Source organism: Ambystoma mexicanum, chromosome 3q, assembly GCF_040938575.1.
Source record: "Ambystoma mexicanum isolate Mex_15411 chromosome 3q, UKY_AmexF1_1, whole genome shotgun sequence".
Taxonomy (NCBI): Eukaryota; Metazoa; Chordata; class Amphibia; order Caudata; family Ambystomatidae; genus Ambystoma; species Ambystoma mexicanum.
This window is the reverse complement of record NC_090926.1, coordinates 303,392,130-303,415,957: the sequence shown is the minus strand read 5'-3', so window position 1 is coordinate 303,415,957 and position 23,828 is coordinate 303,392,130. Positions and strand designations below refer to the sequence as shown.

Sequence of the window (23,828 nt, the reverse complement as noted above, 5' to 3'; positions counted from 1 at the left end):
TCTACCCAGGGCCCCTCCTCTGGCCGCCATCTACCTAGGCAGGGGTGCATGGGTGGGGGCCGATGTCCTGGCTGGTTCAATCCTGCTTGGAGGTCAGCGTGCCGCCTTGGGGTCCTGGACGACGACGGCCACCTCTTAAGGCCTTTGAACGACCCCTGTTGGCTTCCTGGGTCGAAGAATGGGAGAGTTGGCGGTAAGAGGATGAGCCCCCACCGAAAACCTTCCAAGACTAGTTAGGCTTACCTCCTGAGGACCGCAGAACTACATTCAGCCAGGAGGAAAACCTTGCCTAGACCCTTCATCCATACCTGCTGCAAAGTTCCTTCTGAGGTCTTGTTTTCAGTCACCACAACAAGGAATACATTGACTGGGTATTCGGCTGCAGACCCTGAAGTCCTCCGGCTGCAAAATCTTCAATGCTGAGGTACTGTGTTGGCTTGGTTATGTACTTACCTTAAGTCTGTTAGGATTTCTGTGTAGCTGTGGGATGCTTTCTGTGATGGAGGCCTCTCATCCAGTGCACCCAGTCCCACTGCTAGAATCCTGCTAGGGTGTATTCTGCGAAGCCCCTGGACCCTCTTCTAACTATAAAGTGAAATACTCACCTGTTTGCCCAGTCTTCCTAAGGAACTCTGACTTTTGCTACTTAAGAACCTACCCTGACACTGCCTGTTGGACACTAGATCCTAGTGACCCCCCCTCTGCCACTGAAAACCCTCATGCTCCAAGAATAAGGGAAGGTCTTAAGAGATTTGGCCTTTTGCCTAGAAAAGAAAATAAGTGTTTAAAAGTTACTTGTAAAAGAGTTGGTTGGTAACTAACTCCAAGAGTGAACAGTTACAATCATACTTACCTTGGATGTGTGATGCACTATTCTTAAAGGTATGGTTAACATCTTTCCTTCCTTACAAACTGTTTTGCCATTCTAATAGAAAGTAGATATGGTAGGTAGATTACTCACCTGTGATTAGGTTGTGATTAGGTTGTGCCTCTTCCCAAAAGTAATTTGTTATCACCAGATTATTCCCGTTCTTCCCCTGACTTGCTGGTAGCCTGATCAGAATAAGTCTGTATTAGGTTGTTGCCTACCTAGAATAACAGTCATTCAGTAAAGTAACATTAGGGTCTACTTTCCCCGGGCTATCTAACACAGAGTCTGTGGTTCCAAATGTCCCTTATAAGTCCTACATCAGTCACTTGTATAGTTGGGAAAGATCTAACCTGGACTCCTTGTGAGATTAAAAAAAGTATATGGCTTTTACTTACCTTGAGTTAGATGTGGGCCATCCAAAAAGAAGTTACCAGAGTTACTGCTCATCTCAATCTGTGTTTCACTGATCTCAAAAGCACCTGTAATCGAATATTACATCCTTAGGTGTTACTCACCTAGTATTACTGTGTGTCATCACAAAAGTAGTTATATGTTTTTACTGTACCCGGAATAAGTGTTCCACTATTCACAAAAAGTATATTGTCCAGTTGACGGATTATGGGATTTGTACTGAGCGTCACTGTACAAATGGTAGGATCTACAGCCCTTGCATTATTAAATGTCATTGTGAAAGTACCCAATGGGTTTTACTCCCCAGGAATATGTGTGGCCTATACTGAACATGTATGAAAAGGTTTTGACTTCCCTAGAACTACTGTTCGGTATTTCAAATAAGGTTTATACTTGGGTCTGCGTAGCTTCAATCATAGTGTTGTGTTTTTTAGAATTGTGATTTCATATAATGTGTTAGTGCTTATTTACCGCTAGATTTATCTGGGCCTACTTGTATTTAAATAAATCCTTTATTTTCGCATACATGGTGTTTGTGTTTCTTTGGACCATTTGTATTACAATTTAATTTGTACTTATTCTACAGCCCTCTCTCCCTCCTAAGATAAGCCTGGCTGCTCTGTCTACGCTACCATGTACTCAGCTGGTACAGCCTTATACTAAGAGTGGAGTCTTGTACTGCTTCAGTTGAATGGTTTTGATGAAGTTGAGTAGAACTTCATAAGAACTGTCCTAACACTGGGGCTGAGGAGGCGTTCCTCAGCAGCGCCAGCCCCTCATCCCAGACATCGACCAGGAGCGGGACTGACGGGATAGTCTTCCTCTTGGCCTACCGGCATTGGTAAAGGAAGCCCTTCTCCTCTGGGGTGAGCTGGAAAAGCTCAGACGCCCGGGCGATCAAGGATCCCACTTTGTCAGGTGGAGGAGCTCTCGGCGCTGGTGATGCAGGATCTCCCATTCCTGCGCCGTCGTCTGTATCCGTTGTTGCCGTGTCCATCCCTTTCCTCTTGGCGGCGGCGCAATGGTTTGAATGGAGGTGTAGGATGTCTCTTCTTCGCCGGTTGTTGCCCTGGTGTCAACCGAGTCACTGATGGTGCCGCTGGTGGCGCCGTCGGAGACCTCCTCTGAATCGGACACCAGCAAGGAGGCACCTAGCAGACAGGGTTGCAGGGCTCAGCGCCCATGTCGTCATTCCCGTCAACGGTGTCATTGTCGCCTCTAGTGGGCTTCTCCCGACATTCCCATTGTCGTCATTACCACCCTTGACGGTTTGGACAGAAAGTATCTCCTCTTTGGACGAAGAAATGTCAGTTCTTTGGAGCTCTTCTTCACCCCATCTCCCTTTCTTCGGGTCCTGAGGGGTCGGTCATGGGATAAGGTCTGGCATTCTCTTCTCCGCAATCTTTTCTAGCGGCTTGGAGGAAGCGCCACTCTGGCCACCACTGGTGCACCCTGGACTGGGCCTGCCCCTTTTGCCTTCGCAAGGGAGGCCACCACCAATTCCATCAAGGACGACTTGGCCAGGATCACCTGGGCCTTCACGGGCAGGTCCTTGGCCTTATTCACGGGCAGCTCTGACACCTTGCCCTGCTTGGACTTCTCTGGTGTCTCCCGCAGCTTCCTCGCGGTAGCTGACTCTCTTGGACAAAGATCTGGAGCGGTGGCTGGAGATCGAGGCATACAGACTAACGTGCCCCGACCTTCCTATAAACCAAACTGAAACACTTTCTTTTACAGAGGATTCCCAGCCTGACAACAGGAAATATTCATGAGCGTGTGAATCCATGCCAGACCCCATGCTGGAGAATGAGGGGAATCAGAGGGAAGGCATAGTGGAAGGGCGGAGGGGTCCAAACTACTAGAAATGCGTACCCTAGCCCGCCGTTCACTGGGGATTCCCTCGAGCAAAACTGTCTGAACTTTCAGTTGAACTCCACAGCAAAATGATCCTGGGGTACCTGAGAGAAAGAAGTCCTCCTCTAGGACTTCCTGGCACACCTTGCACTCGTGTTAGACCATGCTCTGCCTGCTCAGAGCATCCGCCAAGCTGATCTGTTAGGGAAAGTTCTAATTTCTGTGCCAATTCCCTTCAACCTTAAAGACCCCCCAGCTCTTTTGCTGGACTTTAGGACTTTTTAATTTTAACCCCAAAGTAAGTGAGACCTTTTCCTCTCACTCACGTGTTTTGACCCGAGATGGATTATGCGTTTCCACTGTTTTTGGGTCTGACAAACTCCACAGGCATCTACTTTTTGTATGGTGACACAGAGCACCTTCAGTGCAGTGTCACAGAGAAATCCTTTTAGATTTCTCATAAGGTTTAAATATCTTTTCTTGTGTGAACTACTATTCCCAAGAATAGTACATTGAAATTTTAGTGGGGCAGTAGTTGGCTAGAAAGCAGGTGAACCCCTGCATTCCCCCAGAAAACACGGAATTACAGAATCAGGAAGAAGACATTTGAAACTGCACTTTAAATTCTCCTGGAAATGCAGCTGGCACAAAGAATAGTTCGCTTCACTAAACAAGTAGGGACAGAGGGGGCATTAGCTTGCACAATTAGTGTGTCTTTTTAAATAGAATATAATAGGTGACAGGAAAGCGTGTACCAAGATAGGGACTCAACATTAATAGGGTAGTATATCTATAGGTAGTGCCATGTTGCAGCGTACCCATATGGAGAAATGTCATGTGCCAAACATGCACCAGGCAGCAAATAAATACAGAGCTAATGTGTGTTGCAGAAGAAACAAAAGCAACAGAATGCCATTTTAAAAATTGCACCAGCAGAGAATTCAACCTTGCCACTTTAAGGAATAGCGAAGTTGAACACGCTTTAACAAATCAGGGAACGTGCTGTAGCCGGCTTGACGGTGACTGAACCAAAGGAACGTCAATGCCGAGCAGCAGCAGGAAGTGCACATGGCGGAGAAAGATTGTGTTTGGTCAGTTGTCAGATAAATCAATTTACAAGGACACAGCAAACAGTTTCAAGTTTAGAACATCCCGGGAAATCAGAAGGAGGTGACAGATTTATATATCCAGTGCCTGGCTAGGCGTGAAGGGAAGACGCAAGAAGCAGCTAATGAAAGAACAATTAAATGCTACGATGAAATCTTAACAGAGTAAGACTAGGGTGAGTCACAGAAATAATTATTCATAAATATGTCAGAATAGGATTGCGATACGAAGTCCTTGAGCATGGCTTGGGAGGTAACATGGGCTATTTGATTTAATTAAAATAAAGCAACACGCCTGTCTCACCTAAACAGGTCATCATACAGCCAGTTCATGGATGGTGTGACCTCGTACCAGATTAGCACTGCAGAAGTAATTTAGGGCCTACCAGTTAATTTCCATATATGATGAGGTGGCACTTTAAGGGGAAGGTCCGTGGGTGGGGCCTTATAGAACGTTTGTCCAATACCTAGGTGCACACATAGGTTCCAAATGTAGCTTAGTTGAGGGAGCCAATGAGCAGGAGTAATAGGTTTTCATAACTGACATCACAGGGACCCTTCTGTACTATATAAACTCCTGTTGTCCGTTCAAATGTTGGAGAATTCTGGAGTGAGAGCTTGGCTTTTATCTTGATTTCCCCCCAGTCTATTGCAATAAACTGGTTACCCTGCATGCAGTATAACAGTGCGTTTCATTTTTGACAAATGCCAGCATTAGGCCAATTGGGCCTTTCCTGACCCTTTCATCTTTTAGCAGCAGAGGACGGTTTGAGCTTGTGGATTTTTTGGGGTGCCCTACCACACTCCTTTTGACCAGCAGATCGGTCAGGGGAGCAGTTTTTTTTTTGTGCACAACTCAACAGGAAGCACAGCAGGGCTGGCTTTGGAGTGGAACTCTGCCTGGTCTCCCACCGCCCGCTGGATGCAACAGGAGGAGCAGGCCATTGAGGGTACCCCGGTAGCACACAACCCTCAAAGATCCACTGAGAAAGGCTTGTGCTATGTGCATGGTAACAGGGGTTGGTAAATGTATTGTATGATATTTAAGAAACTGAAGTTGATTAAGGATAGCTCAAGAAGACAAGGTCTTAGAAGAGTGCGCAGTAGGCCCACTGAGGGCCCAGCCTTCTTTGGAGGGTAAAGTAAATGAGGCAGAGAGGTAAGGATAAAATGGGGGAACCGGAAGACAGCTGTATTTTATTGTGTTGTATTGTGGTTTTGTTGATTCAATTTCTGTTTACCTGCATTGTATTGTGTTGTGGGGCAGGTCCTTTAGAGGTGATTTTTCTTGTACGTTGTGTGAGTAGCAGATAGCATTGTTTGGTAGAGGTTGATGGGGTAAGGAACAAGTTACTTACCTGTAACTGTTATCCAGCATGGGGTCTGGCATGGATTCACATGTTCATGAATAGTCCACGTCAGGCTGGGAATCCTCAGTAAAGAAAAAATCAGTTTCATTTCTGAACTGTCTTTCTCCTAACAAACTATCACTGGCCTCTGGGTCATTTGCCCCCAGCCAATGACTGCCCTCTACCTAAGCCCCTCCTCTGGCAGCCCTCTTCAGATTTGGTAGCACGTATAGTGGCAGTAGGACCAAGAGAAAAGCCACAGGAGTAGGCAGGAGGGTTCGCATGTGAATCCATGTCAGACCCATGCTGGAGAACAAGTTACAGGTAAGTAACTTGTTCCTTCTCCGGCATGGGGTCTGGCATGTATTCACAAGCTCATGAATAAAGAATACATAGCAGTAAACACCTGCACAATTATGGGAGGTGGCTAGGCTCAACATTAAGCATTTCTTACCTCCTCACCAGGGTCACCTTCAAGTGAACAGGTTGCACAGCACTGCTTGGCCGACTCTGGACTCCTCCCTGGAATCCCGGTCGACGCAGTAGAATCTTGTGAAGGTGTGTCGACCTCCAGGTAGCAGCCCTGCAGATGTCCAGCAGGGGCACACAAGACAGGAACGCTGTAGTTGCAGCGATCGCTCTGGTCGAGTGGGCTCTTGGACGGCCAGGCAACGGTCGGTTTGCCAACGTTCACAAACAGCTGTTACGTCTTCCAAAAACTCTTTGTGGGGTCCATGTAACTTCAGCGCTCTAGCCATATCCAGCGAGTGCAAAGTCCTCTCAGTCGGCGACGGGAAGAAAACAGGTAACACCAAGGGCTCGTTAAGATGAAAGTCCGACAGCACCTTGGGCATGAAGGAGGGGTGTGTCCGTAGCACTACCCTTGTTTCGTGAAATGTCAAGTACAGAGATTTACAAGAGAGGGCCTGGATCTCTCCCACTCGTCACGCGGAGGTGATGGCTGCAATAAAACGCTGTCTTCCACGATAAGAATTTCAGTGGCGCCAAATGCATAGGCTCCAACGGAGGACCCATGAGCCTAGTCAATATCACATTGAGCTCCCATGCCAGGGCCGGAGCCTTCACCGGCGGGAAGGAAAAGAAAAGTCCTTTGATGAACTCCTTGAACAAGTGGTGTGACCACAGCGACGACCACCCCAGAGTTCTGGTGTAGCGGGATATAGCCACCAGGTGAATCTTGAGGGAAGCATGCACCAGTCCTACTTTGGCCAGCAACAACAAATACGGTAGTACCTGAGGGGCCGTAATCCGTAGAGGGTCCATCTTCTGTGCACAGCACCAGACGGTGAACCTCTTCCACTTATGTCCGTAACATTTCAGTGTAGACGAAGCCCTGGCCTTGGCAAGTACCTCCTTGCAGTCCGCTGGGATCTCTTATCCTCCAAACTAGGAGCCAGGCCTGCAAGTTCAGCGACCCTGGGTCGTGATGCAGGATCTCACCTCCCTCTTCACTGGAGGAGACGCTGACAAGTCCATAAGGTCCGGATACCATATCTGTCTCAGCCAGGCCAGTGCGAAGAGGATCATCCTGCACGGGACCGTCTGAGTTGATTGATGAGTCACAGAAGCAATGGCAACTGGGGGGGGAACACAGAAATAAGCCGTCTCAGGGGAATCAGAATGAGTCACCCCCATGCTCCCCGGCTGGGGAACCCTGCTAGCGAACCTCCAGCACTTGGTGTTGTCACCGTCGCAAACAGGTCGATGTGGGGATTGCCCCATCGTCAGAACAGAAGATCCACTTGATCCTGCAGAAGCTCCCACTCGTGGCACGAGCACAGCTCACTGCTGACGGAATCAGCGATGATATTCTTCACTCCTGCCAAATGAAACGGGACGAGGAATATCCCCTGGGCAACGGCCCAGTGCCATATGTCCTGCGCCTCTCTGGAGAGTGCTGGGGATCTGGTGGCACCCTGCTTCCGGATGTAGAACATTGTGGTGGTGTTGTCCGTGAAGACCCGTACCACCTTGCCCTTAGGGACGGAAGGAAATACTTCAAGGCCCAAAACAATGCCCGTAGCTCCAGAACATTGATATCCAACGATTTCTCCTCTGGTAGCCACAGGCCTCTTGCGTGGATAACTCTGGTGTGTGCGCCCCATCCTTCCAGGGAGGCGTCCATCTCCTGATGAGGTGGGGTCTGGAAGTCCGAGCCCACCAACAGATGCGCGCGGGCACCCCACCACTATCGCTCAACGGAAATTCTCGTCGAGCGAGATCTTGTCCTCAAAGCTTCCCGATACCTGGATCCAAAGGGCATCGAGGTACTCTTGCTGTGGCCGCATCCGCAGCCTGCACAGTCGAACGAGGTATATGCATGACGTCATCATGCTGAGAAGGGACATGGTGGACCTCACCCACGCGATCTTCAGGGTCAACAGCCGTAGTACCTTGCCCAGGATGGCCGCTATCCTCTCCTCCGACGGAGACGCCAGGCATGACACTGCTGAGTCGCAACCCCAGAAACAGTGCGTCTTGCGACTTCACCAAACGAGACTTCGCTTAGTTCACAGAAAATCCCAGCTCCGTCAGCAGCTGGACGGTTTCCGCCGTGTGAGCGACGGCGATCTCCCTCGATTTTGCTCGGATGAGCCCGTCGTCCAGGCAGGGGTAAACGTGGTTCCCTCGCAGACCCAGTTGTGCCGCCACTGGCGCCAGGCACTTGGTGAAAACCCTTGGCACGGACTTTAATCCGAAGGGAAGAGCCCTGAACTGATAGTGTTGCCCTTGAATCACGAAGCGCAGGAAACTGTGGTGCCCCTTGTGGATGGGGATGTGAAAGTAGGCATCCTCTAAGTCGAGCGACGACAGGAAATCCCCTTCTTCCAGCTGTCCTAGCATGTGATGAATGTTAGGTTGAATTCTCAGAAATGGGTTTATTCCCTTCACCTTAGAGACCCCCAGCAACTTTGCTGGATTTTTTGAGGACTTTATTTTTTCCGGGAGAGAGTGAGAGCCCTTTTTCCCACTCTCTCATGTATTTTGATGTGTTTTACTTGTGTTCTTTGATTATGGAGTTTTAGATAACTCCATAGGCATCATCTTTTCCTTTTTGTGTCACACAGCACCTTTAGTGCAGTGGCACAGGAATGTCCTTTGGACTTCCCAAGGTTTACACACCTTCTCTGAGGTGAACTACTGTTCCCCAGAGACTGTAAAGTTAAATTTAATTTACTAGTCTTTTTAAATTCATAGACCCAGCCCACACCATCTTCCTATAGAGTGCTGGAGGGGTTACTTAGTATCCCCTAGTTCTAAACACTTGTCATGAAGTTAGGGGCACAGGCATGCAGGGGTCGCATGCACAGGAGACCTGGGTGGACACTGTCCTGGCACCTTTGGCACCAGGCTCATCATAAACAAAAGTAAACAAGAACATCCATTTAACACCTAAAAGCTTTTATTATGGACATAGCACTTCAGATGCATTAACCTTGAACATTCCATCCAATAAGCAGCCCCAAGTGTATTCTTGGGTGTGGCTGCTAATGAATTGTCTTTGCACGTGCTCACTTTCTAGGAGTGTCAGAGTGTGACTGGTAAGCCGGCCCTAATGGGCGTGCCCACGATCTCAGCTATATAAGCTGCCCCGATCCTCAAGACAGACGCTTTGCATTATTCTGCACTTGCAAGCAGTGTAACGCTCACCGTCGCCCGAGGTCAGACTTACCTTTGAAGATCCTGCTTCCTTGACATCCTGCTTCCTGCCAGCATACTTACCAACTGGGGGAAGCGTTTCTTACCTCTACATCTCTTCAGCGAACCAAGTATTCATCTTTACACTTTCTGGAACGCCGATATCTTCATCTTGGCACCACAGCACGACACGCTCCATCGTCGACAGTAGCGCCTGCAAGGAAAAACAGGTTAGACTTTGAAAAAACAGTCAGTTTAAGGTTGCGCTTCGCCATACCTCGCGCGTTCCTTAAACCATTACTTGCCTGCTGTCGAACATTGTGGTAGCATCCATCTTCCATACGGCCGCATCTCGGGTCTAACAGCTAAATTGAGGCCGCATTTCCATCTAAGGGAAGAAAACAGAAGAGAGACATTATTCCGGGCATAAATAGGAGCAACATATAAAGACATTAAACAGAACGAACAGCATCACAAGAGCTCAAGAAAGACTTCCCGATCATAAGGAGAAGCATAGTCGCAGCTGGACTTGACTAATCCTCATCAGGGATAGGTGAAGGAACTAGACCCCATCCGACCCGCCCCTGCCAGAAGTAGCAGGACGGAGAGCTCATCTTCCATAATTCACAGGTGAGCTTTATGGGCCGGCGTATGCTCATAGAAACCGTACTTTGGGGTGAAGGGTTTGAGAGGTACAACAATCACAGATTGGCGCACTCACACTTATCTCCACGCAGGAGCAGTATCACCACGTACCACCGCTCACAGCTTTTCTACTGAGGGAGAGGCCTGAAAGGGGTGATTCAAGTTCAGGGACGGCTGCAACCGTGCCCCAATGCCTCCGCAGTGACCAGGTGAGCGTAACACTCTTGTAGCTGTCAAAAGCTACCCTTTCCTATTGAAATGGCTGGAGGCCGTGGTTTTATAACAAACTACCATGATTTTTCCCGACTGCGAACAACAGTAGCAAAAAAATCGGGGCTGCCATGTTTTTCAATATGGTGCCCAAGACCCCTCTGTAAAAACGGACTCCAGTCATCTTTTTTTGCCCTTTCTTTGTGGAAAGGTCCTTCTGGTGTTTTACTCTGTGCGCCAAACCCAGTTTGGTCCCTTTGTTCGTGAGCCTTTGGCGGGCTTCAGAACTGAAGTCCGCCCTTAGCGTTTGAGTGTTTGGGGTGGGCAGGAAGTGAGGTAGGTGCCCCAAAGTCCCTGTGCTCAGTCTGCTAAGAGACACAAATGCATTCTGGCGTGATTGGCTGGCTTACTGTCCAGCAAGGACAGCCACACATGGCAGCTAGGCTGGAATAAAAGGGAAAAACTGTTTAAAAGGCGAGTCTCCAGGACTGGAAGGCAGAGTCGACCGCTGGAACGAACGAACAGAAGACCACTGGACCGTTGGTTTGCCCAGTGAAGCCAAGCTGCACATACGAATTGCCAGAACTCCATTCGACAGAGAAGCTCCTTCAAGGACGGCTTCTTCCTTTCAGTTGGTGGGACCAATCAGCTCAGAAGACACCTGGATACCATTCTCAATGCTGGTTAAGGTTTAGCCAGGGAGAGGGAAACCAGTTTGTGTCTCGAAACCAAAGTGACTCCATCTTGTTTGCTCCGAGAACGATCCCGTGCAGTGCAGGAGTCCCCCGACATCCTCCCTCTTGTCCCCACGACTGAGGCTCAGGAACAGCGAGATCTGCAGGAACTACCAGGAACTAACGTCTTCAGCTTCATCTTTTTGCTTCATATGGTACTGTGCCATCCGGTTGAGAGATCCTAACTCTTGCGGTGAAAGTTTGTAAAACTTTCCCAACTTGCTGGCCTAATCCGCTTGTGACCCAGCATATCATTCTTTTTAGTCTAAACTACTTCTGAGAACTTTTACAAAGACTTCTCTGTTTGTTACCAGAACTGATCTGTCCTATCCAAGAACACTAGACTATTGACTTTGGCCTGGCCTATTGAATTGAACTGACCCTTCTGGTACACTGGACCTTTGCATTGCCCAACGGAAGTGTTTTCTAACCCATTGTACAAACTTGTATATTCCCATTGAAATTAAGTGACATCCCATTTGGCTCATATTTCAAGGGAGCCCAAACTGGCCCTACAACTTCGAGTTTGTTACTGTAGTGTATCTGTGTTTCATATTAAATTGATTTCTACTAGTGAATGTTTTCTAAATGATTGTGTAAATAAACGTATAAGTATTTTTTACCAAGAAACCTAGAGTGTAAGTGTCTACTTGAACCACTGTGATTGTGATACTTCTGTGTAACTTCAACTACTGCTCACATTCCCTCTTGGGATAAGCCTGGCTGCTCAGCTAGCTACCAAAAAGTGTGTGGTATACACGTATGCCAAAGGCTGGTTTTTGCTTACACCTGTAGTCCTAATTTTATGTGGTGTTCCCAGAGGGTACCGCCTGCAATTCTGCCTAACATTGAAGGGTGACCATCCGAAACCTCTGGGATCTGATGTACTTGTTCAAGCGGCAGAGGTCAAGAATGGGCCTCCAACCACCAGTCTTCTTCATGACTAGGACGTCCCGAGAGTACACTCGGAGCTGCCGAACCTCTTTGGGACGAGCTCCATCGCGCCCTTCTTCAGCATGGCCCGCACCTCCAGAAGCTGAGGGATGTGGTTTTCCTGCCTGGCCACGGGCGGTATGCGAGGACACTTTCGTTGGAATTCCAGAGAGTGTCCGTGGGCCAGAGCCTCCAGCACCCAACCGTAGGTGGAGATGGTCTCCCACACGATGACCAAGTACACCAGCCAGCCTCCCACCGGGGTGCGCAAGTGTGGGCCCCATGTCGCAGTCGGTTCAGTCCTGTTTCGCTGTGGAGGCGCCGCCTTGGGGACCTTGGTGACGACGAAGACCTCCTCCGGACATGCTGTGGCCCCTGTAGGCCTCCTGGGCTGAAGAGCGGGATGGTTGACAGCAAGACGACGAACTTGCGCCGAAGCCCTTGAAAGAACCTTGGGACTTTACTCCAGAGGTCCGAAAGGACGGCCGTCGCTATTGCAGGGTGCCCAAGGCTCAGGCCGTCTCGGTGTCTGCCGCGATGGCCTGGAGGGACTTTTCTACGGTCTTTCCGAACAAATTATCCCCGTCGAAAGGCATTTCCAATACCTTCGACTGCACCTCCTGGTGAAAGTTGGTGGCCTTCAACCATCCCCGCCGACTAACGCAAAGTCCGATGCCACCTCGCCCTCCTGTAGGATCTCCAAAGCTTCCGCTCTCTTGCCCTCAGGAAGGAAGTCCAGGAGGGGATCAATCTTAAACCAGAGCTCCCTGTCGTAGCGTGCCACAATGGCGAGGGCATTGGCCGCCTTGATGGTCGCTGCTGCTGATGTGATGACTCGTCATTCCATGGCGTCCAACTTCTTCCCCTCGCTGTCTGGGGGAGAGGAGGTTGTTGACGCCGCCGAGACACAGGATTTCTTCCTCGCCGCCGCCAAAACCACCGATTCCAGTGAAGGCTGGGACCTCAAACACTTGGCTGCAGAGTCTGGCACTTTACTTCTTTTCGTACTGGTCCCTCTTTGCGAGGGCCGAGGACGGGTTCTTCATAAGCGACAGTCCCTCGTCCCAAATGTCATCCAACAGAGGCATCGACACCACAGTCTTCATCTTTGCCTCATGGCGATGGTACAGGAACCCATCCTTTTTCTCCTCGGGGCTCAGCTGAAACTATTCCAAGGCCCTAGAGATCATGGCATGGAACAAGCCTATCTCGTCGGGTGGGGAGGCTCTGGGCAGCGGAGACGGGAGGTCTCCTAACCAGTCACCCGTGCCCATCCCCGTCGTCGCCATGTCTGGGACCATATCCTCCCGTGGCGGAGGGGGGGGGGAGAGGCGCCGGGTGAAAAGGCGATGGAAGTTGCACTCTCCTCTCCTTGGTAGGCGGGCACACCCAATGGTCCAGCCACCGCAGGACCTACCGGTGCTGTGGGATCCTCCATCAGCGCAAGGGGCATCCTCGTCCAGATCTCGGAACACAAGGTGTGGAGTGCCTGAAGAATGTCCACCGAAATGTCGGCAGGGGGTTGAGGTGGTTGCTGAGGTGGCAGAAGTGGTAGCGATGGTGGCAGTGGTATGGGGTCCTCCAACTCCTCCATGACCTGCTCCTCCTCGACGGTCTTGTCGCCACTCTTGACGTCTCCTTCGTCGGGGTACCTCCCGTAGGCCTTGGCCTCGATTAATTTCTTCTCCAAAATGGTCTGGAGAGTAGAAAGCTCCTCAGAGAAGTCTGTGCCTTGCGGGACTACCGTGCCCCCCCAACCACCACCCTTCTGTTCAACCAGGGGCGACTGTTTCGGGGAGATGACTGGCATCACCTTCACCGGCACCTGCTCAATAGGCTGAAACAAAGATTCCCTCCTGGCAGGCAGGGAGACTCGTCTTGGGGGCCGTACCCTGCGAACCCGCGACCGGGGCCTTCGCTAGGGATGCTACCAGGCCTTCAAGGGATCGCTTCGTCTGGTGAATCTGGGCCTGCACGACCTTGATCGAGCTAGGGCCCCTCACCTTAGGGGGAGGGTCAGCGCCCCGCTCCCCCTCTTCCTTCTCAGATGGGTCCTTCCAGGGCTTCTCCAGAAGCTTACCCGGGTGGTTCGACTTCCTCTTCTTTGCGGAACCGGAGCGGTGGCTCGTGGTCGAAGGCGCCGAAGACGCTGTGCCCGCCCTGGCCGCCAGGGAGCCCGTCGCAATGGCGCTCCCGGTGCCCGTGGACTCGCAGTGCTTGCATTTATGTTGGGCCCCTGTCACCGGGGTGCCCTCAAAGGTCTTAGAAGACCGCTCAGACTTCACGTGGCTGGGGCAGGCATGCTGCCGGGACCCACCCACAGCAGGGGCCTAGGCCTGGAGCCACTGGGTGAGTAGCCTGCACCGTTCCTTCATGGTGCGGGGGACCATATCCTGGCAAAACGTAGTCTTCCATATGCGATTGGTCCGAATACAGGCAGTAGAGGCACACGGAGTGCCCATCCAAGTAGATGTTCCGCAGGCCGCATCCTGGACAAATCCTGACCAGAGGTGGCAAGTCTTCCTTCTCTGCCATATCCACACGGGGTAGACCTTGAAGAAGGTTCCGGAATCCTCCAAGAAGAAACTCGGGGAAAAAATAAAATAATCACCCTTGAGGAGCGCTGAAGAATCCGGAAAACGGGTTCTTGTTAATCAGATGACAAATTGATGGAGCTTGAGGCTCGATTGACCAGAAAAATAGAGTTGAACTCTTAGAAAAATCTCAAAACGCAGTAAAAGCTTGATAGCTAAGCACGAGAACTCCCAACACTTGAACGTGCAGTAAAAATCTGAAGATGGCTGCCAGAGGAGGGGCTTAGGTAGAGGGTAGTCATTGGCTGGGGGCAGTATGACCCAGAGACCAGTGATTGGTTGTTAGGAGAAAGACCGTTCAGATGCGAAACTTAAACTGATTTTTTCTTGACGGGGAATATTCATGAGCATGTGAATCCATGCCAGACCCCATGCTGGAGAAGTATGAACATTTAGATTGTGAGCGGAGTTTGTTGTGATCGAGAGGTAAGATTTTGGGGCATGGACCTAGGGGAAAAGTGTGGAAAAAAAATGCAAAAATTGTCCAAAATCTATTTTTGCTTCTAAAAATGTTAGTAAGCTAACCACTATTTTGCATTTTTTATTCTGTGCAAGTGCCAAGCTGCGCGCTGCTTAAGAGTTGTCCATGTCAGATACCCCAATAATTCACCTATGCAAAGCATTCCCTGGTGCCAAAATTACTAAATATCATGCCGAGTGGGTGAAAGGGACTGCTGGAAATATGTACCTGTCGTGGCCACAAGAGGATACTCACTGTAAAAGGGTACTCCAAATCGTGTACACATACATTACATGCCAAACACAAGGGTAGGAAGCTCAAGCACAGGCTAAAGGTATTGGAACTCTGGAAGGCCTGTGAGGAAGAAACAGAGGGGCTAGGAATGAATGGAAGCTTAAAATGTATCAGGGGCAGTCCACAACACCCCCACCTCCCTTACGCTTACACACAGCCACCAGCTGAGGAATGCAACCACACACAATTCACAGTACCACCTCAATATAAGGAGAGCACACCAGGCTCCATCATCCCAGGAATATATACGGGGCAGGCAGCAGCTGCCGGGTATAGTAATCCGAGGTATTAATACCTTGATGAGGAAAGTAATGAAAATAGGAGAAGGGTGAAAGTGGTAAAAGCACTGGTAGTAGTGCAAATGGAGAATGAAGCATGGCACAGCTCAGAGAGACAGTGAAGGGAGGAGAAAGAACCTAGAGGGCTATGTAGCTTAGAAATTGCAGCTAAAATCAGCCAAGCCACCGCTCCAGAGTGTGAGAGGCATGCAGATACATGGCCACAGGGCAAGAAGTGTACCCATAGGTAACGGGGATAGTGGAGAGACCATGATGGAACCAGAGAAATGGATAGTAGGAAAAATACTGCTAAATTTCAATGGGAAAGGCACTGAAAAGAGGTAAGTGAAGAGAGGAGAGTATAAAGAAATGAAGGAAGCAGCCAGGGAGGAGGTCCGGAGGGAGACACAGGAAGAGATTGAGCAAAATGCACAAAGGGAGAAAGAGGGAATGGAGAGAAGATGCAGAGGGGGAACAGGAAAGACAAAGAATGAAGGAAGAGGGAGGTAGGAGAAAGGGATAACTATTTAAAGAGGCTAAATGAGAAGAACAGGACAATGACAAAAGAAAAGGAAGACATTGAAATAATGAGGAAGGAGCTGAGCAAAAGGATGAGCAGGGGTATGATGCCAGAGATGTGGGGAGAAGGGAGTGGGACAATAACCCCAGAGACCAGGGGCAGAGATGCGTTACCAGAGATAATGAGTGGAATATATATAAGGGAGCCTGTTAAGGGAGTGAAGTTTTGATCTCATACTTGAGGATGACGAAAGCGGAGAAAGTGACAGGGAAACGGATTAGGTAGAAATGGATGGTGAAGAGGGGGGGGGGGGAGAGAAGAGGCAGCACAAGCCCCACAAATGGATACCACAGGACCAGGCTTAGGAGGGATAGCAGATTTACGGGGGCCAAACTTAAGCCTGTATCCACCCCTCACATCAATTCTGCCCATAAATGAAGACCATACATCACCATATTTCTTAAGAATCTTCCCAGAACGCCAACAACACTGTGTAGCTGAGACATTGAAAAGGAGAACTCGCACAGCATCACCTTTGCGCAAGAAAGGGGCAACAATGTATTTCTTCTCTAGGCGATCCCTCTTCACTGGGGCCACAGAAGGGTTCTTCATGAGCGTCAGTCCTTTGTCCCAAATGTCGTCCAAGAGCAGGACTGAAAGGATGGATTTTTGCTTTGCCTCACGGCGCAGATATGGGAAGCCCTCCTCCTCTGGCGTGAGCTGGAAGAGCTCCGATGCCCTGGAGATCATTGCATGAAACAAATCTATCTTGTCACGAGGAGAGGATCTGGGCGGAGGTGACGGGAGGTCCGCCATCGTCATCCGTGCCCATCTCACTTGTTGGGGGCGGTGGAGAGGGAGAAGACTGGTAGCAAGGAGGCATTGGGTGCCTCTTCTTAGCCGGTGGTTTCCCTGTCAGCAGCGGGGTGGCAGGCACGGGTGCCGCTGGGAGACCGGGAAACGGTATGGCCATCATACTCATCTGCATCTCCGAGACAAGAGTGTGGAGGGTGTCCACCGACAGATCTCTAGGTGGCAGCTGCAGTATGGGGACAGACAGCTGGGGCAAAGGCACAGGGGTCTCGTCCAGAGGCCCTCCGTCACCCTTCCTCGACGGTATCTGTCGTTGCCCTCATCATAGGGCATAACCCCGATGTTTCCCTCGTCTCCACCAACCTCCTGGATGGTCTGGAGGTAGACTAGTTGTTCCTCCTCAGCCGAGGAGATATCTGTGCCCTGGAGGACTTCGGTGTCTTCCCCCCACCCCCTTTATTCACGTCCAGAAAGGACAGTCTCGGGGAGATGACCGGCATCTTCTCTGGAGTCTTCTCAATAGGTTGGAATGAAGACTCCGTCCTAGTAGGGAGGGACACTCTTGCCTTTGGAAGGTCGCCCTGCGGGTCCGCCTCCGCACCCTTCGAAAAGGATACCACCACCACCTTGATGGAAGGAGCAGACTTAGTCTGGTGTGCCTGGGCCTTCATGGTCAGACCAAGACCCTTGTCCTGCTTGGCTTTCCTGGCCGCCTTGGCCTTGTCCTTAGGGGCCTTTCCCGACGAGGGTAGCGTGTAGTCAATGCTCACTCTGTAAAGGAAGAAGCACATTTTCTGAGGGACAAGCTGCCCACTTTTACTAAAACACATTTATATGAAAAAAGGCACCTTGGTGTCGTTTGTGTGTGTAACAATTTGACTTTTCTTCATGAACTATTATTATGTAAGGTAATTAAAATGTGTGCTATATGCGAGAAACATGGTATAGTGTCATTTGGCAACAAGGTTATCATACCGTCAAAAAAACCATATTGTGACACCCCTAATCTGATACTACGCACTTGGCCTGCTTGTGAGTGCAACAGATATCATGGAACCAAATAACTCAGCGGGTGCTAGAACCTGCTTTCAGGTCAAACTAGGATCAGTGCATTCGAAGCAGTTTATGCAAAACTCTAATGTGGGCCACCAAACACCAGAGCACCCAACGGTGTAATTTGTCAAAAAATGCCCCTATTTCTTTGTGGAAAGGTCCTTCTTGAGATTTACTCTGCGCGCCAAACCAGGTTTGGTCCCATTGTTTGCTTTGTCTTTGGCGGGATTCACGAGTGAAGCCCGCCTCTGGCTCCAGGGTGTCTGGGGTAGGCAGGAAGTGGGGGAGGTTCCAGAAACTTCCTGCGCTTAGTCTCCTAGGAGACTCAAATGCATTCTATGGTGATTGGCCGGCTGACGTCTGGCAAGGACAGCCACCCTGCTGGGTGACTGACAGCTAGGCTGGAATGAATGGTAGAGAACTGAATAAAAGGCAAAGCTTTTGGCCTGGAAGGCAAAGTACACCACTGGACGAAGGAACCGAAGAAGAACTTGAAGAGGACGCCTGCTGAAACTCCTGGACTGTTTGTTTGCCCGGTGAAGCTCTGCTGCAGTGCCGAAACGCCAAGTTCGCATCGACAGAGAAGGCCCTGCAAGGACGACTTCTCCCCTTGAGTGGACATCCATCTCGGAGCTGGTTGAATTTCCACAGAGTTGCTGCTGGAAACCGTATAGCCAGGGAGAGGAACACCAGATTGTGTGCGTTGCTTTTAAGCTGGCCAAGAGCTCCAGGAAGATCCTCCGGACTCCCAGGAAGCACGACTGACTGAGCCTGATCCCCCTCAAAAGAGTGCGGGACCCCAGAAGCAAGGAAAGTCCATCTCGACAGCCAGCAACCGCGGTGTTGCCATTTGCAGTAGACGCGAGGAGCTGAATCACTGAACGGCCACTGAAAGTGAAGTTTGCCGGTTGCAAGTTTTGACCATTTCAGCGCAGTGCAGGAGTCCCGACATCCTCTCTCTTGTCCCCACGACTGAGACCCAGGAACAGAGATCTGCAGAGCTGCACAGGAACAGGAGTCATCTGCTGCATCTTTTCTTCATTTTAAAGGTATTGTACAAAGTCTAAAAGAACTTACCTCTTGCTGTAGAGTTGCTTGCATCTTCTACTACTCACAAGTCTAATGGCTTGTGGCCCTAAATTGATTCATTTTTTTTCCAAAGACTTCTGAAGCATTGTGCAAAGACATTTCTACTTACCTTCAGCCACTATAGACTCTTGCCTATTGACTTTGGCTTAGCCTGTTTTAACTGAATGACTTATTGGGGATCTGAAAGTATTTGCCCGCTTAAGAAACATTTGTGGTATCTTGTTTGCTCTAATAATCTTTTCCTTTTGCTTGCTCTTAACAGGCAGTACAGTCACTGGGAATGTTTCTCGTCTGAGAAGACATTCAGTAGGACGCAGTCGGAGCAAAGTTTGAACGGGGGGTGGGGAGGAGGGGGGAGGGGGTTGGAATCCTTCTCCGACATGGTGCATGCGGCGTAGGCCTGAAGAATCTTCTGGAAGCCTCCATGAAGAAACTCAACGAAATCCGCCCTTGAGAGGCTCTGAAAAACGGGTCCCCGTTAATCGGAAGGTTGATCGATCGAGCACAAGGCTCAATTGACCAAAAAATAGAGTAAAAACTCTTCTAAAAAGCGAACAAAGCAGTAAAAGCTCGAGAGCCAAGCACGAGGACTCCCAACACTTGAACGTGCAGTAAAAATCTGAAGATGGCTGCCAGAGGAGGGGCTTAGGTAGAGGGCAGTCATTGGCTGGAGGCAGTATGACCCAGAGCTCAGTGATTGGATGTTAGGAGAAAGACAGTTCAGAAATGAAACAAACTGATTTTTTCTTTACCGAGGATTCCCAACCCGACGACAGGGAATATTCATGAGCATGTGAATCCATGCCAGACCCCATGCTGGAGTCCAAACCTAAACTGAATGGGGCCTTCTGTGCAAAAGTACAAAGTTAGGAAATGTTCCTGTGGGTGTGAAGTTTGTTCCAGAAGCAATTGAAAGGGATTTACAGGTGCGCAAATTACTTTTCCTAGCTGCTAGAAGGGCTTTTTCAACAGACATTTAAAAACCAATGGAATGCAAAAATAAAATCAAAGATCTTCACAAACTTTATAATGGAGGAGATGGTGGCACCAGTAAGTATTGTGAGTACTCACCACCCTTACTCCGATTTTACCAAGACTTTGCAGGTCAAATGAGGGTCCCTGGAGGTAGGTTTTCCCACTGTTGGATCCAGTAGAAGATGCCCATGAGCTGCAGGTGCAAGCAATTTTCCGGTTGGTTCCAGGAGCTGAGTGCAACCCACTCCAGTGCGGAAATGCAGCAGGCACTAAATCTGAACTCTTCCGGACACTATACCAGACAGGGGAAGGCCAGTTCCAGTGACAGTCACCGCACACTGGACAGCCATATCAAACAAAAGAATCTCTCCAGAACAGGAACCGTCGATGCTGGGAAACAAAGTTGGCAGGAAGGCGACTGGAGACCTCCGAAACTCCGGGCCAAAACACGGAACGCCGCAACTTCTAGCACGGTAGCCCAAAATGGAGCTGATCAATCCACCAGGTGATCCAGGGAGACTTCCGACGGCTCCAGGCTGCCGGACTGCGAGTCGTCGAGACTGGTTGGTCCCACCAGTCCAAAGCGTCGAAACACCAGCAAGGGTCTTTCGAGATCAGGTAGTGCAGTAGGGTTTCAGCGGGACAGCAGCAAGAATTGTCACCAGGCCTCTTCAGGATTCCAGGATATTCCACTGTCTACAAAGCTGCGGAGGATATTTGGCTCCCCTCTTCCGATCTGCTGGTAGGGCTGCCGGACACTTGTCCTAAATTGAGGCAAGTGATTAAACGCAATGATCCAATGGAGAGGACCTGCACCACTCGTGCACCTCTTCAGTGGTCCAATCAGGGACCACTGTGGGCCCGACACATGCACACTGGCACCAGCATGCCGATTGGGACCAGACAGTTCCAGTCCACATACTGAGGCCATAAACATGACTTGCACCTGCACGCAGAAAACACTGCTTTCCCGGGCAAATGCTACACCATAAAGAATTCCTGACCTGAGAAGGCAGGAAGAAGGCCAAAGAAAAAAATGGCCAAATATCAAGTGAAAAATCTCATAGTATGGTTATCTTAGGACAATAACCACAGTTTGTAGCCAAACGCGAATGAGACAACTAAAAATATAGCAAACATTGTAAAAATTTAACTGCTGCCACCACAGGCACATTTAAAAGCAAGCAAAATTCCCATTGGTGCGAGTCTAGGGTGATAGTTTCCCCATTGCACTGCATTGAAAGATGATTTGAGCAATATGAAAAAGTTACCCAAACAGGTAACAAGTAAAAAGACAGATAGTTTCCCAGTACTGACAGTCTGAAGGACTAGTCAGTTTCCCCATAACAAATAAGTAGAAGGCCACGGAAGTGAAGCTGAAGGCTTACTTCTCTGCAGAAAGTCAGGACAAGGTGTAAAACAAAAGGCAAAAAGTGTGGGGGTCCATAGAATATGGCAGAAAGGTTCCCTAAAAAGTGTAGTAGGTCCAAAAGAAACATTGGGGCGGAACATGTACTGTGGACACAGCCAAAGGCCATGGTTAGTGGCCCGGTAATAGGGCCAAATGTTAAAGCTGGTCATGAATTCCCACATTTGCAGAATTTCAAATGTTTTGTTGCGTTAAATCTGCGCAACTCCACTCCGCCTTAAGGTCATCACCTCTACAGAGTGTTGCACCTTTCAGGATCGGTTCAGCGTCCAGTGAAGTTTCGCAGGACCAGTCTATCGCCGCAGGTTGGCCGGTTTATTAGATGGGCATGTGCTTCCTCTCAGGAACACCACGTTTTGTATTCAACCTCTGTGGCAGAAAAGAAAAATCTGAGGACGTCACAACCTGAAAGATCAGGGGTACACGTAGAGTAGGGATAGTGTTAGAGGTACACCCCTGTCGACACCCTTTTTTCAAATTCAAAAAAACAATGTAATACTCCAAAACAACAAGAGGGCAGACTATGCAAAGAACTTGAATCAAAGCACATTCACAAGCTCCAGAAATAACTGTATTGTTATACATGGACTGCATAACCCGAGTTAGGGAGGATAGCTCAGGGGTAACGTGCTTGCCTTGGAAGCAAGACAACGCTGAGCAACACATGTTCGGGCCGTGCTTAGACACCTCTGGGTATTAAGCACGTTATAAATAACCCTTCATATTGTTTGTTATTCTACGTGGACATATCGAGGACCCTGGTCACTCATTCATTACCAAGACTAACCCTTGACCGGGATTTGGCTAAACTCAAGACTGTTCACCATAACTAGGGTGGCCTCCTAAAACCTTACCCCCACTGCCCCCATGGTCGATTTTAGAAATCCATCTTATCCCCTGCCATACGTCCTCCTAGACAATATAATGGTTATCATTTTTAAATTAAGGACATAGAAGTGACAAGAACTAAATCATAAATGATATACAACAGACAATCTTTACAAACACTGAACATCTTGGAAAGAAACAACTCCAAGCAGAGTCATGAATTTATAAGGATTTGTTTAACAGCTAATAATGTATTCAGGAGGGTAATTGTTCCTCCAATTCAAATCAGGACCTTCAGAAGCTTATCAGTTCTGTCCAGTGTTCTGTCCGACATGACATGCTTTGCCCTTCATATGCAAATTTATTTGCTTGCATGTGGATTTCAGGGACTATAATACCTGGTCAGTACCATTGTATCACTATTTCAAGAAAAGAGAAGTTAGAGATAGGTGAGAAATACTTAAACAGAAAAAGAATTTGGAGTTTAGTGGTGAAACATCCCTATTTTGATCAGTTTCCATTTACTTTGCTCAAAAGCTAAAAAAACAACTAAAAAATGTCAAAGTAAAAGTAAATGAACTTCCTACAGTGGCTATGTAATTTTATGTCAAACAGTTAAGTGTACATCTGGCAGCAAACCGTAGGGATGGTGAGAACTGCAAGCAAGCACAGACAAGCTTGACTTGTGCATAATACACTTTCACCCACATCATCCATCATGCAATCATGTAAGCATTTAGAAGTGTACCCAATTGCATTTAGAAGCTGCGCCCAATAGCCTCTCTGTGAAAGTTGAATATAGAATTGTTCCCACGTGACAAACATAATATGCTTTGGAATGCAGGGAACGTTTGAAAAAACATACATCATACCACACCCCACGCTTACTCTCTCTCCTTTACACCACCACTCAACTAGAACACAGAGATACTATGACACCATTCGGTATAACTGTTCTCATATCTACATCTCCCGCTCACTCCACATCACTCTAAGTAAACATTGCTGGTCTCACACCCCCCAGCCAGGCGTTCTCCTCAGGCCTAACGCAACCATACTCGCTCTGGATAAAGCCGGCCAGAGCGAACACATACTCCTGATCTCTCAACCACCACACCTACCGCTAAGAAGCAGCTACCACTTGAATTCCGCACCAGCTGCACACATACCTGGTGCGCACACGCACTTTTTGGACTCTCTCTACTGACCCGAACTTCGGTTCCCAAGGGCGTTCAACCTACCAGCGCCTTCAGACTATACCAATGGTATATAAGGCGCTATATAAATGCAAAATAACATAACATATTGCCGGTGGCTACACTTAGTTCTGTGACAGTGAATTCAATTTTTGCAGGACACATCCCTACTTCAAATGGTTTTATAGCCAACCAGTTTAAAACACAAGATTTCCGATGGGATAATGCGTGCATGTGTTGGAGCAGCCTAGGAAAATGCCTTCAACCAAGAAGTGTTCATTGTATTTACAAAAACAGATTTTATTAAAGCAATTGGAAGTATTTTATCCATCCCTGTGGAGAAATGGTGCAATCTGAAAGTTACTAGTAGAATGTTTGGTCAACTTGTGCGGTGGACTAGTGCAGATAAAAGTTCAGGGTTGCCCAGAAATATTGTCGAGGCACGGAATTAATAAAATCAGAGCAAAAAGGTATGGGGAGAGGACACATTGTGTTCTTTCTGGTACATGAAGTGGACCATTTACTG

At 48.9% G+C, this 23,828-nt stretch overlaps 1 protein-coding gene across 3 annotated transcripts in view; it reads right to left on the bottom strand.

Moving 5' to 3' along the window:
• KMT2D (lysine methyltransferase 2D) overlaps positions 1-23,828 on the bottom strand; it is a 2,224,302-nt gene that overhangs the window by 905,718 nt on the left and 1,294,756 nt on the right. The window lies entirely within an intron of this gene.